Raw genomic sequence first — 14,806 nt, 5'->3', positions numbered from 1 at the left:
CGGAGTGTATTTTTTCAGAATTCTGCTAGCAGAGTCTCAATTTGGTGTTTGTCGCATTTTGTGAATTCTTGGTTGGTGAGCGGACCCAACTCTCTCTCTATCTTGCTCATTGTAAAAGTGAAATGAGATCTCCTTATTTGGAGGGTGACGTCAGGCCATGTTAATCTTGGCAGGGATCTCAGGCTGCCCAGCTGGCAGAGAAGGAGAACAGAGAGTTTCCCCATTCAGTTCTCACTTTCAATAGGCGGGGGAGCAGTTACCTATTGGTTTAGTGGAAAAGCTGAAAACACAGGGACCCAGGTGTAAATAACAGGCTCACAGGGTTCCTAGGTTTTCAGAGTGGTTGTGGAGAATGTCCACACACACACACCGTTCCCCTCTGCATACTCCAGACAGATCCTGCTGAACACAGTCCAGGCAATTCAGTGATTCTGACATCACTACTCCTCTCTTTATACCACGGGAGGGAGGGAGGGAGAGAGAGAGGGAGGTTCTTTTTCCTTTTTTCCAGCTTCACTTTTCAAATGGCTAAAAGCTTGCTGACATGTGGAGTGTTGAAGGAATGCCATCAAGGCAGTGGGTAGCTAAAGAACGGCCACTCTCTCACACACACACACACACACACACACACACACACACACACACACACACACACACACACACACACACACACACTGGCTGGCTTTCAAAGGAAAGGCAGAGGCAGTAGGAGAGTGGAGAGAGAAACAGGAGGCAGCCCTAACCAAGGTCTTCATCCCTCTGCAGAAGTAGCAGGCAGTACAGAGAGAGTCCTTGTCAGCATCACAGCAATAACGCCAGTGACAAAGCTGCCAGTGTGCGTTTGTTGTGTTCCCTCGCCCTCCACAGGCAGCTGGGCCTTGAATGGGACGGCTATTTGCCACAACGCGATGCCAGCCTCAATCTGCCCACCAACTTGTTACTTTAGTTGCCATATTGATTGGACACACACACACACACACACTGAATAACATCACAGAGATACACCCAGCTTGTCTGAGTCTCCCTAGTCCCCACCCTGTCTCTCCTTAACCTCACTGACTTAGACACTCACTGCATTCATTGTACTGTACTGTTCCCGCCTCAGAGCAAGACAGTCAATTTACTAGCAGTTAGCTAACTGGGAGAGAAGATGATGAAGGGGTGAAATAATAAAACACACACACACTCACAAGGAGAATCAATCCTGTGCAATCACACGTTGTGGCCAGTGGAGGCTGCTGAGGGGAGGACAGCTCATAATAATGGATCGAATGGAGTCAATGGAATGGTATCAAACACATCAAACACGTGGTTTCTATGTGGTTGATACCACTCCATAGCAACCATTATTATGAGCCGTCCTCCTCTCAGCAGCCTCCACTGGTTGTGGCTATTTTTACTTTGAGAGTGTTTGAGTTTATATTCAGCTATCCTTATGTAAACGCAGTGTTAATATAAGCTTGTACATAAAATACAAGGCTTAATGTCCTGTCTCTCCCGGTTGCTGCTGCTATACCCATGCTCGAATTTCCGCTCTCCATCTTCCCATTGTCCATCATATCAATCAATTAACTATAGGCCTAATGGTCATCCACTCAATAGGCAGCAGCAGCAGCCGTAGCAGGAGTCAACCAGGATAAAAGACAGATAACCTTCTGCCTAGCAGAACACACCCCAAGTAGCAGCTCAACGGCTTATACTGTCTCTGTCCTCAATATCCACACTAGCCCACTACGTAGAATGGATCAATGTACTGGGCATGTGTATTAAGTGGTATGTTGGTATGGACATGGCATGAAGCAAGTGTATGACCGTCTAATGTCAGCTCGCCAGGTGGTATGTATTCCGACATGTACAGACACCCACACCCAAACCCAAGCACACACAAGCACAGACCCAGACACACACAAACACACACACAGAGACCCAGACACACACACAGAGACCCTCCCTCACAGCCACACGAAATGGCGACATGACCGTCATGTGGTCGCCCATCTTAAAGACCCTGTTCAGAGGAAGGCCCATATGAAGTTCTGAATAGTACCTGACCAGACAGGATCTTGTATGTTCCCCTATGATTTAAACAATCTGACACGCCACCATGTTGACATGTATAATACTGTAGGGCTATGTGTGGTGGGTGACCCATTTCTGTAGAACCCTGTTATTAACTGTTCCAATAACAGGTTAATTACATGTATGTGGTGCATGTATTTACTCAGTCTGTACAAAGGACACTTCAGAGATTCATTTGGAAATAGAAACCCGATGGGTATACTTTGCTCACCTCATTTAGTCTAATTGATTCTGATTTGGATGTTCTCTCTCTCTCTCTCTCTCTCTCTCTTCTGCGGCTATTTCTTCTACAGAACAGAAGAAATCAGAACCCTTATGGAGACCCAGAACCACACCATGTGGTTCTAGTCATCTAGAACGTTCCTTTCACATGATGAAATAATGCACCATTATGAACCACTTAGTAGAGCTACTATGACGAAGTTCCACAAGTCTGACAATAACAATCAAAGTTTATCACGTTCAATCTCGGCCAGTAGTTTCTGGGCAAAATATACACTGAACAAAAATATAAACGGAACGTTTAAAGTGTTGGTCCCATGATTCATAAGCTGAAATTAAAAGATTTTCCATACACACAAAAGGTTTATTTATGAAAAATGTTATGCACAAATATGTTTACATGCCTGTTAGTGGTAATTTCTCCTTTGCCAAGATAATCTATCCACAGGACAGGTGTGTCATATCAAGAAGCTGATTTAACAGCATGATATTTACACAGGTGCACCTTGCGCTGGGGACAACAAACGACCACTCTAAAATGTGCAGTTTTGTCAGACAACATAATGCCACAGATCTTTCAAGTTTTGAGGGGAGCGTGCAATTGGCATGCGACGGCAGGAATGTCCACCAGAGTTGTTGCCAGATAATTAAATGTTAATTTAAATGCTCATTAAATGTTCATTTCATTTCAAGCCACCTCCAAAGTTGTTTTAGAGAATTTGGCAGTACATCCAACCGGCCTCACAAACGCAGACCACGTGTAACGCCAGCCCAGGACCTCCACATCTGGCTTCTTCACCTGTGGGATCATCTGAAACCAGCCACCCGGACAGATGATGAAACTGTGGGTTTGTACAACTAAAGAATTTCTGCACAAACTGTCAGAAACCGTCTTGGGGAAGCTCATCTGCGTGCTTGTCGTCCTCATCAGGATCTTGACCTGGCTGCAGTTAGGCGTCGTAACCGACTTCAGTGGGCAAATGCTCACCTTTGATGGCCACAGGCACGCTGGAGAAGTGTGCTCTTCATGGCTGAATTACGGTTTCAACTGTACCGGGCAGATGGCAGACTAGCATTGTGTGGGCAAGAGGTATGCTGATGTCAAAGTTGTGAACAGAGTCTCCCATGGTTGGTATGAGTAGGCAGGCATAAGCTACAGACATCATACACAATTGCATTTTAATCGATGGAAAAGATACCGTGACGAGATCCTGAGGCCCATTGTTGTGCCATTCATCCACCGCCATCACCTCATGTTTCAGCATGATAATGCATGGCCCCATGTCACAAGGATATGTACACACTTTCTGGAAGCTGAAAATGTCCCAGTTCTTCCATGGGCTGCATACTCACCAGACATTTCAGCCATTGAGCATGTTTGGGATGCTCTGGATTGGCACGACAGCGTGTTCCAATTCCTGCCAAAATCCAGCAACTTCACACAGCCATTGAAGAAGAGTGGGACAACATTCCACAGGCCACAATTAACAGCCTGATCAACTCAATGAGATGTGTCGCGCGCTGCATGAGGTAAATGGTGGTCACACCAGATACTGACTGGTTTTCTGATCCCCACCCCTATACTGTGACCAACAGATGCATATCTGTATTTCCAATCACGTGAAGTCCAAAGATTAGGGCCAAATTTATTTATTTCAATTGACTGATTTCCTAATATGAAATGTAACTTTAAAATTGTTGCATGTTGCGTTTATATTTTTGTTCAGTGTATGAGACTTACCACAGGGCAATCATTAGGCAAATACAGTACAAATACAATAAACAGAACACATAGGGTTTTTGTGGAATCATAAAAATACACACACACACACACACACACACACACACACACACACACACACACACACACACACACACACACACACACACAAAGAATCTGTTATGGGATAGTATTATAAATACAGTCCGACAGACTGAGAAGTGGACAAAAAAAGGACCATGAAGGAAATCAAAGAGGACATGAATGGGAGGCATTGTGCGGTTAGAGAAAATATTGTAGAAAGAGGAACTGCTACATTTAGAAAGTGTCACTGCCCGCACTAGTTCTTTCTTTGAACCCACATGCTTCACTTCAGGTTTACTGTAGTGCGTGGGTGTGAGTCTGGGAAAGAGGGGGGGTTAACACCAACTCGTGTCAAGGAAACGGTGACATTATTCATACACACTCAACAGTCACCAGGAAGAAGGTGTTGAGGATGAGGATGTCATGAGGATGTCAACATTATATTGTGTCTGTCTGTACTTGCACCTGTTAGTACTGTCATTGACGAAAAGAAGAGGTAGTGACAGAGATGAGGTCATGTGATCCAGAATATAACACGCATACAAGAAAACACCAACCACTAGGAACAGAGCCAGGAAGCTGATTGCACAGAGTTGATAACAACCATCATGCAGAAAGGCTTAACAGGCGGTCTACTCTGGATTTCGTCAATGTGAACCGGCGTTATATGATGTAACTCCACATTACTAAAACACACTCACACAAAACACACTGGGCAGCAGTGAGAGCTATGATGTAACTACCATCAGAGGGATCGATCCAAACACAGTAGAGTGAGTAGATGTGATGCATTTAGCTGGCTGAGGGGTTCAGCAGGATGTCCAGCAGTAAACTGTTGGGAAGACAAAGCCTGCCACACAACACACTAACTCACCAAGTTGGCTCCCTCTCTTTCTCTGTATCAAGTTCACTTTGACACACGTCGTTTGGACTCGGCGTGAGTTAGGTGTTCGACCGACCAGGGTTTCGAAACCGGTTCCCCTGGGAAGCGCCACAAGACTCTGTTTTTAACCCGCTGAACTAAAGCGTAGACCTTAGTTCAATGAGAAACACGTCTTCGGGTATCTGGCAAGGTTACTCATCACGAGAGTGTGTGCGGTTCACCGAACCACCTCTGTTGCATGAGCACATTTTGGTTGAACTGAGCTCCAATAACACACTTTCAGATCCAGTGCTTTCTCCTGGTCCCTTTGCTCTCACAGAGCAGTAATGCCAAACCAATCAGCTCCCATATCAAGATGATGTAATGCAGAAAAAAAGAGAGGAGAGAGGACGAGAGAGAAATAGAGACAGAGAGGAAGGGGGTTGGGATAGAAGGAGAGGGACTAGCCATATGTTCTCTTATTTCACCAACAGAGAACCAACACACTGGGGCATTCTGCCAACAAGCCCCTGTCCAGGAATCTATAGCAATTACGTGGGGGGGGGGGGGGGTAAGAGGAGGTAAAGGATAGATAGAAAGAAGGGAAGGGGTAAGAGGAGTGAGAGAGAACGAGAGAGAGAAGGGGGTAGAGAGAAAAGTGGATAAGAGGAGAGATAGAGGGTAAGATAGAGTATGGCAGTGATACCGTGGACAGGGAAGCACTGAGGAAAATATTTTTGACGTCTATCAATGAAGCCTGCCACAGATATCGATAAAAGCGGCCCTTATTGGCAGCCACAGATAAGCTTGACACGTTAACATTTTAAGACTTGATAAGACCAATTAATCCATTTTTAAAAAACTATTCTCCACAGAGCTGCAACCAATCCCCACTGTAAGGATGTGAGGACACAAACAAATAAATAGGTTTGCTATAGCTACTGGCATTGGTAGCTTGACTGTAGGCCCTGTTTTAACACACTGGCAGATAGTCCTCTATCCCAACCCAGAGAACACATGACCTTCATCAACTATGAAAACAGTAGTGTGTGTGTGTGTGTGTGTGTGTGTGTGTGTGTGTGTGTGTGTGTGTGTGTGTGTGTGTGTGTGTGTGTGTGTGTGTGTGTGTGTGTGTGTGTGTGTGTGTGTGTGTGTGTGTGGTGAATGAGCCCTACAGCTGTTGGCCTTCTGGCCTGACCGGCAGCTCTCGCCACAGGACAAAGGGAGAGCAGAGAGAGGCTGGTCCTGCACCTCACTGCAGGCAAGCTGGACACTGAACGATAGAGAAAGCAGAGAGACAAATACCCTCCAGGGTCACACAGAACCAGCCAACCTCTCCACCTAGCTGGGAAGGCAGGCTGGGCAGAGAGAGAGAGAGAGGGGATCCCTCCGCCAAACTTCTCTCCACAGGAGAAAGGGAGAACCGAGAAAGAGAGATCTCCATCCACCCCTCGACCTAACTGAGATACCATTCTGGGTTCATACAGGGTACATACACTCCCCACCAAGCTCACAGTGTGATAACAGAACCATCCAAGCCCTTCACCTTGGTGAGAAGGCAGGCTGGGCAGAGAAAGTGCCCCTCCACCTCACTGTGAAAGCAGGCTGGGTCCATATGCTCCCCACCAGGGTCACATAGTACTCTCCAACTCTTGACAGGACTGGGCTACAGGCTACGTACAGGTCGGGCTCCAGGCCAAACACAGCACCCAGTCAACATGTGAGCTCATTCCCAAACATAGTGTAAACACATGAACACACACACACACACTAGCCTAGAAATGTTTATCTACACAAATGCATGGGCAAGCACACACACACACACACGTTTGTGTGCCCTTTCATTCATGAGGATGATATAGAGAAAGAAAGAGAGAGGAGTGTAATTTCCACTCGTGACGTCCTGTAAACCGGTGCCAACAGGGAGGACGTATGTTCACTTAGAGCTGTTTCAACATGTCTGCTGTCACGGTGATGACCCAGGGAAGCCCTCCTGATTAATGGCCAAGACAAGTCCCTTCTCAGATCAGGTCCTCCTCAACCTCACTGTGGCTTCTGTCTGCTTCAATAACTGGCTTATTGGATATGTCTGAGTGTCTATAAATTGAAAAATTGTTTAAGAGAGTGACGTTGATACAGTAACAATACACTCTTTCTTGATCTCTGTCTTTCTCTCTCACACACACAAACATTTATAGAACTCATGATTTACTGGTGACAGAGGTCGACAGATGATGGTTTTTCAACGCCGATACCGATACCAATTGGATGACCAAAAAAAGCCGATACAGATTAATCAGACGATTTTTATATATATATTTGTAATAATGACAATTACAACAATACTGAATGAAAAATGAACCATTTTATTTTAACTTAATATAATACATCAATAAAATCTATTTAGTCTCAAATAAATAATGAAACATGCTCAATTTAGTTTAAATAATGCAAAAACTCAGTGTTGGAGAAGAAAGTAAAAGTGCAATATGTGCCATGTAAAAAAACTAACGTTTAAGTTCCTTACTCAGAACATGAGAACATATGAAAGCTGGTGGTTCCTTTTAACATGTCTTCAATATTCCCAGGTAAGAAGTTTTAGGTTGTAGTTATTATAGGACTATTTCTCTCTATACCATTTGTATTTCATATACCGTTGACTTTTGGATGTTCTAAGCTAGATAAATTAGTAATATCATCAACCATGTGTAGTTAACAAGTAATTATGTTAAAATTGATAGTTTATGAGAAAAGTTTAATGCTATCTTGCACCTAACCTTGGCTCCTTGCTGCACTCGCATAACAGGTAGGCAGCCTGCCACACAGTCTCCTCGTGGAGTGCAATGTAATCGGCCATAATCGGTGTCCAAAAATGCAGATTACCGATTGTTATGAAAACTTTAAATCAGCCCTAATTAATCGGCCATTCCTATTAATCGGTCGACCTCTACAAGTGACTATTCATTTTGTTTAGTTTTACTTTCAATAGTAGTGCAATGTGTGAGTTGGTTAGGACAGTGGGCAGGGATTTCAAGATACTGTATAATGGAAACAAACAGTTGTTCTAATCAGGTAATGAGTACTGGACACAATGTAGCCTACTGGACCATACAGATCAATGGTGGACTGAACTGACTGCTATTTCCTGTAGATTATTATCAGCATTACGCCATACGCATGGCTATAATCAGTCTTCTGGTTCACTGGGCTCTCTAGAAGGATGTCTGTTTGTGTACTATTATGTCTAAGACCAAGGATTAGGAGTTTCCAGAGAATGTTTCCTCTTATTCACCTGCTCCCAAGGTCAGCGTTATGACTGACTCCACACACACCAACACTAGTGACGGACACCTGAGGGATGAGGAAAGGCTGAACCAGGCTGAACTAATCTTGGCTGAACAGAGACACCTTTGACACGCACACACACGTGCAAAACACACGCACGCACACACACACACACACACACACACACACACACACACACACACACACACATACATACATACATACATACATACATACATACATACATACATACATACATACATACATACATACATACATACATACATACATACATACATACATACACACACACTTTCAGGACCGCACTTTGGAGACTCTTCGTTCCTTCTTAAATGTTTACCATACCACCACTGTATGTGTTTTGGCTCAAGCTGGTATGACTCGTGAGACTGTGTTGCTTCTCAAAGTGTGCTCATGTTCCGTATCAAGAACAAACTGCATTCCATTTTGGTCCTAATGGCAAACATGGTAAGTGCCTTTTGGGCTCTGTGCCAATCAGTGTCACAGTCACAGCATTATGCTCTTGCTTTGGCTAAATACTATAGTGGAAAGTGGGAAGTGGAAAGTGAAACTGTGGTTATTCAAGCTTTATACAAAAGGTATTTTACCTGTGCGAATGTTCATATTGTTATTGTTCTGCATTGATCCCTTAGGTTTTTAGGTTATTCTGTACAGGTGTTTTTCCTCAATAGCATCTAACGTAAACTCGTACATCGGCTTAGTCCGTATAATTGCCCTTATTTTAGCGCCCCCCCCCCAAAAAAAAATAATACTTCCAGATCAACTGTAATGTCAATACCAATGTAAAGCACAATTTCTCCTCTTTCCAACAGAATCAATTACATGGCCTAAACGCTGCCCGTTTCGGCATAATTCTAGAAGGCAATGAGCCCCGTCGGGTCGTTTTAAAAATGGCGGTGGGGAAGCTAATGTGTGATAGTGAGGAGAGATGTTGTGATGTTTTCACTCGATCTGTCCAACTTATCACCTCTGAAATGTAAATAAAACACTATAAAGAGTTTATATAATGTGTCATTACATACCTATTTGAAGGTTTGTGTCGAATTTTAATCAGGTTTTTAGGGCGGTGCTAAAGTGATCTTAGAAGTAAACAGCGGCTTTGAGAATGATGATCGTATGCAGTGATGACGCAAAAGAATGACTAGTTTCCCCCCCCTTACCCCCGTCACTGTCCATTTCTTGTTTTTAAAGGATGAGAGAAGTGCTACACCTGGTGGAGAGAGATTGTAAGACAGAAGTAGTTGCTTTATGCTGCTGTACGTTACGACATGACACGTCAAGATGTAACGGAGGGTCAGTTTTTTCAACTTTTCTCCTACTATAGAGCCATTACCATGTCGATCAACACTTGAATAGAAACCTAGTTCACACCCCCGATTTTGATGTCAACACAGTCACTACAGTCACATTAGTTTTCTTTGTAGCCTTGTTTGATTGTTGCTTTTGCGCACATTTGTACGGAATGGGGTGAGTTTACGTTAGTGTGATTGTCCTGATGTCCTTGGTCTCTCCTCTCCCCAGTCACGACATAGCTGAGAGAGGGGCATTTCTATTCTACCACACAAATAAAATCTGGGACAAATGTCTACTAGTGTTGTTAGAGGCTAGTTGAATACGAGGTCACAAAATATTAATCAGTCACATCCTCCCTCAGTAGCAGCTTTGTGATCATCATCATCATCACCAATAACTGAGTTGGAGTGGAGGTTTATGCAACAGCATACAATCAACACATACCGTTAGAATCTCACATGATCTCTCTCACACACACACACACACACACACACACACACACACACACACACACACACACACACACACACACACACACACCTATTCCTGCTGTTATATGTCTAAGAGTAAGGAGGAGGGACGCCTTGGAGAAAATAAATCATAATGTTGCAAATGGGAAAAGCCACAGGGGAAATTCCCTCTATGAAGTCACACACACACACACACACACAGTCAGAAGAATGCCAAACATCCCACCTTTCCACAGCAAGGGAGTGAGACTGTGTGCCCTCTCTCTCCTCCCTCCGCATGCCAAACTGACACCCAATAACCCTGCACAGCATTAGGTGCCATGGGATGTCAGGACTGATCAGTTTGGGGGCACCAGATTCCTGGCCCTAAATCGTCAACTTTAAATACTGTAGCAGTTAAATACCAGCAACAGCTAAACCAACTAAATAAAATCAAGCTTTATTTATACAGCATATTTTAGACATGGAATGCAACTCAATGTACTTTGCATGAAAACATTTACTACACAACATAAGAGGATAAAAAAAACGATAAAAACTGAACAAGTAAAAACTGGTCAAAAAGCTTCAATGCTCTGCTACATGTCGAAAATGCCAAAACAAAAAAAAGCTTTGATGAAGAAAACAAGGTTTTGGTGTTGAGTTTGAATCCTTGGGAACCATTTATTGTCCAAGGCCTATTATTTAGGAAATCATATCTGCATCAATAAAATACACTATGATATGGAACACATATGTATTGTTCTCTCTATAAATTCAAAGCAGCAAAAAACATTTCTGAAGTGTCTAAAATCGACATTTCAACAGTTTGGCCTGAAATGCCCTCTGTCTTTACGACAGTCCATCGTCTTGATTACACGCAAGATGATAGTTAATACTATAGGGGCGCGTGGTATTGGAAATCGAAGCACTCTTGAGCTGTTGATGGACTCCAACTGTCACATGGGTAATACTTCTTATAATGCACTATTAACAGATACATCGCGGGCCAATATGTATCCGTATTTCACCAAGAAAGGGGTGCTTGCAACAAACAGAAGGCTATGTGCGTGCTAGAGAATGGAGAAAGCGTCACCGGGGCGCATGGATGGACGCAGCAGTGTCGTCCACAACAGTGCCACTGACTGCGGAGCGGCAGCGTTACGCCATCGTTCATTCCAAGAAACCTACGCGGCTGGAGTCTAATATAGGCCATCTAATTCTTACCATTGTCATTTTCTGACAATTGACTTGGCCAATAGAGTCAAATTTGATGAATAGGGTCCGGATCTGTGCAGACAGACAGGCACAGTGGATATATATTGACTACTGACATTGCATGCTTCAGTATATCCGCAGTGACATAATATTAAACCCAAACGAGCCGCAATCTGAGCCGAGCAATTGTGATTATGTATGCTGATATTTATTGTTAACGATATGATTTCTTGTGCGGCTGACATTCCCGCGGACTGTACGGGATGTTCTCTCTGCCGTCGTCAGTCACATTGAATTCTAGCAGGTTAGAATTCCATGCACAGAATAAGTCAATTCATAGGGCATGCTCTGCAGAATGACCACTACATTTCCGGATATTCTAAAATGGTTATGAAATAGGCCTACGTTATGTGACCTCCATTTTATGTTGTAAATTCATTTCCCTATTCTCGCTTTCGGAGATTGGAGGAGAAAATGAAGCATGGCATCCCTGTCCTGTGGATGCTGATGTGGGATTGAGGGCTCTTGCGTTCCTGAGAGAGCGACTCACATTAGTGAGATGCACATTGGCAACATCATGACATAATCGAATGACAAATTACTCGAAAAAGCAAATGGCATAATATTTGACCAAGATGTCTTTGTAAGACAAACACAAGTAGAGGATATTCTTATTCATACATAATTATTTCCGTTATTTTATTGATGAGTCAATAGCCTAGGCTACTGTAAAATAATGGCTGATAAAAAGATAAAAACACATGGTCGTTCCGTTTCCTATCTGCATAATGTTGCCTGGCGACTGTGTGGTTGGCAAGCTGAAACACTGGTTTCGCTCTTCCTTTTCTCTATTACACTATTACCTATTACACTTGAACAATGACAAACCAATAATTGGAATTGACCCAATACTGTACAAAACAGAGGCAGTCGGTATAAACTAGTAGCTACACATGCACACAACACTCAATCCACGAGCATCACAAGGCATTCTGCTTCATACACAAAAACATAACACATTTATCATAGTTCGCTGTTTTGTTGGATAGAAGGTGTTATGCACGCGACCTGCAACGCGCGAGAACGCACAATAACCTATCATCATCTCCTGTGAAAAACAGTTACTGTAGCTAGCGAGCTCTTGAAGGTTTCAAACAATGATACAATGTATCCAGCATTACTGTACCTGCAGAGCCGCTGGTGGTGAACTTCACTTCGTTGCAGTGCAGTTGCCGTGTCTCCTCCACAGATCACCTCCTTGCTTATCAGCCAGGGGCATACCGGTATACAAAATTCTGGTAATAAAGCCAGATACTAAAATGTACATTTGCTACCTGTCAATATAGCTACACCGTTTGAGCCATGTAGGCTATTCGGAAACAGAGCATACTTTTTCAGAATCTAGCCTACCCTGTAAACGGACTGCCCCAGGTTGAGAAGTGTTATGTTTCTTGACGCTGGCGGGATAGGGATGGATGGTCCTCTCTTCTCTCCTCATTGTCCCTTTTCAAACTGATGCTGCGATTTCACACAGCAGCGTGCGCCAATGTCCCACACACACAGCTGGTCCTCGCGAAAAACATGCTGCTTCGATCCACGCAGTTCCAGCGCACCGCACTAGCACTCACGAGACCAGAGAAATACTCCGCCCACTTTAACAACTTGCAGTGCTGGCAGTGGCATACTGTAGTCACTACAGTGGAGAAACAGGCCTATCTATGCCTTTTGTTTCTCAGTAAAGGCTCTCTGGCATGGTATTAGCCTTCAATGTAGTTTTAGGTAGGCCTATAATATTATATATTTCATATAATCTCAGTTTGAACAAATCCTGGTGAATGACTGAGACAATGGATAATAGCAGGCCTACACTGTAGTGGTTGCCATGAATTTGACAGGCAGTTTAGTGGCAAGTACAATTCTGTATTTCATATTACAGTATTGCTACTGTAATATACATACAGTCTCAAAACAAGTACTGTGTAATGACAGTACAATATTGTAAAATGGACTATTATTCTATTAAAATACATTTTCCCACAATGCACCATCATTTACAGTATTATGGAGTTAAATGTTTGAGTTTACTGTTCAAAGCCTAAATTACTGTATCAATTGGTTATGTTACAGTGTAACACAATAGACAATGTAAATACATGTTTAATTACTTTTCTGTACCCTAATTCAATAATTACTATGTAATATTAATAATGACTGCCAACAAATACAATAGGGTTTCTCACCGCTTGAACCCTTAATTACTTGATGATCATAGATCAGAATGTGAAGAGGTTCCCTATATTATTATTGTATTGTCTGAATCAAATATATAAGCCTGGACCTAAAGTATTATCACAGTGCCTTCAGAAAGTTTTCACACCACTTGACTTTGTTCACAATGTGTGTTACAGCCTGAATTTTAAAACATTTTTTGTCACTGGCCTACACACAATACCCCATAGTGTCAAAGTGTTATGTTTTTCGAAATGTTTACAAATTCTTTCTTTTTTTAAAGTAAAAAGCTGAAATGTCAAGCCTATATAAGTTGCACGGACTCTCGGTGTGCAATAAGTGTTTGACATATATTTGTTTAGGACTACCTAATCTCTTTAGCCCACACGGAGATAATAATAATACACTTTAGATGGTGTATAAATACACCCAGTCACTACAAAGATACAGGCGTCCTTCATAACTCAGTTGCCGGAGAGGAAGGAAACCCCTCAGGGATTTCACCATGAGGCCAATGGTGACTTTAAAACAGTTTAATGGCTGTAATAGGAGAAAACCGAGGATGGATCAACAACATTGTAGTTACTCCACAATTACTATCCTAAATCACAGAGTGAAAAGAAGGAAGCCTGTACAGAACAAAAATATTCCAAAACATGCATCCTGTTTGCAACAAGGCACTAAAGTAATACTTCAAAATAAAAAGCAATTAACTTTTTGTCCTGAATAAAAGGTTGTTTTGGGCAAATCCAATACAACACATTACTGGAGTACCACTCCCCATATTTTCAAGCATAGTGGTGGCTGCATCATGTTATGGGTATGCTTGTAATAGTTAAGGATGGGGGAGTTTTTCAGGATAAAAAAAATCAATGGAATGGAGCTAAGCACATGCAAAATTCTAGAGGAAAACCTGGTAGTCTGCTTTCCACCAGAAACTGGGAGATTAATTCACCTTTCAGATGGATAATAACCTACAACACAAGACCAAATCTACGCTGGAGTTGCTTACCAAGAAGACAGTGAATGCTCCTGAGAGGCCGAGTTAGTTTTGACTTAAAAATAAATGGCTAGACCTGAAAATGGTTGTCTAGCAATGATCAACAAACAATTTGAAAGAGCTTGAGGAATATTTTAAAGAATGGGAAATGGTGTGTAAACTTTCAGAGACTTACCCAGCAAGACTCACAGCTGAAATAGCAGCCATAGACCTCCGAGACTTCTCATAAAAGACTTCAGTAGTTAATTGCTCTACATTTAGCTTGTTTTTCCATACAGGTTGATAGGTTACATTCTGTACCAGAGTGTTGGCAGGTTATATTC

General features: G+C 42.7%; 1 protein-coding gene across 1 annotated transcript in view; it reads right to left on the bottom strand.

The window, feature by feature from the left end:
• Nucleotides 1-12,841, bottom strand: part of LOC124044347 (transcription factor HIVEP3-like) — a 47,501-nt gene extending 34,660 nt beyond the window's left edge. The window contains exon 1 of the mRNA XM_046364002.1: nucleotides 12,441-12,841. The gene's annotated coding sequence lies outside the window, so the exon portion shown is untranslated. The remainder of the gene's footprint in view (nucleotides 1-12,440) is intronic.
• Nucleotides 12,842-14,806: the final 1,965 nt, after the last annotated feature.

This window comes from Oncorhynchus gorbuscha, linkage group LG09 (genome assembly GCF_021184085.1).
Source record: "Oncorhynchus gorbuscha isolate QuinsamMale2020 ecotype Even-year linkage group LG09, OgorEven_v1.0, whole genome shotgun sequence".
In the NCBI taxonomy this organism is placed as follows: Eukaryota; Metazoa; Chordata; class Actinopteri; order Salmoniformes; family Salmonidae; genus Oncorhynchus; species Oncorhynchus gorbuscha.
This window is presented reverse-complemented; position numbering and strand designations above follow the sequence as displayed.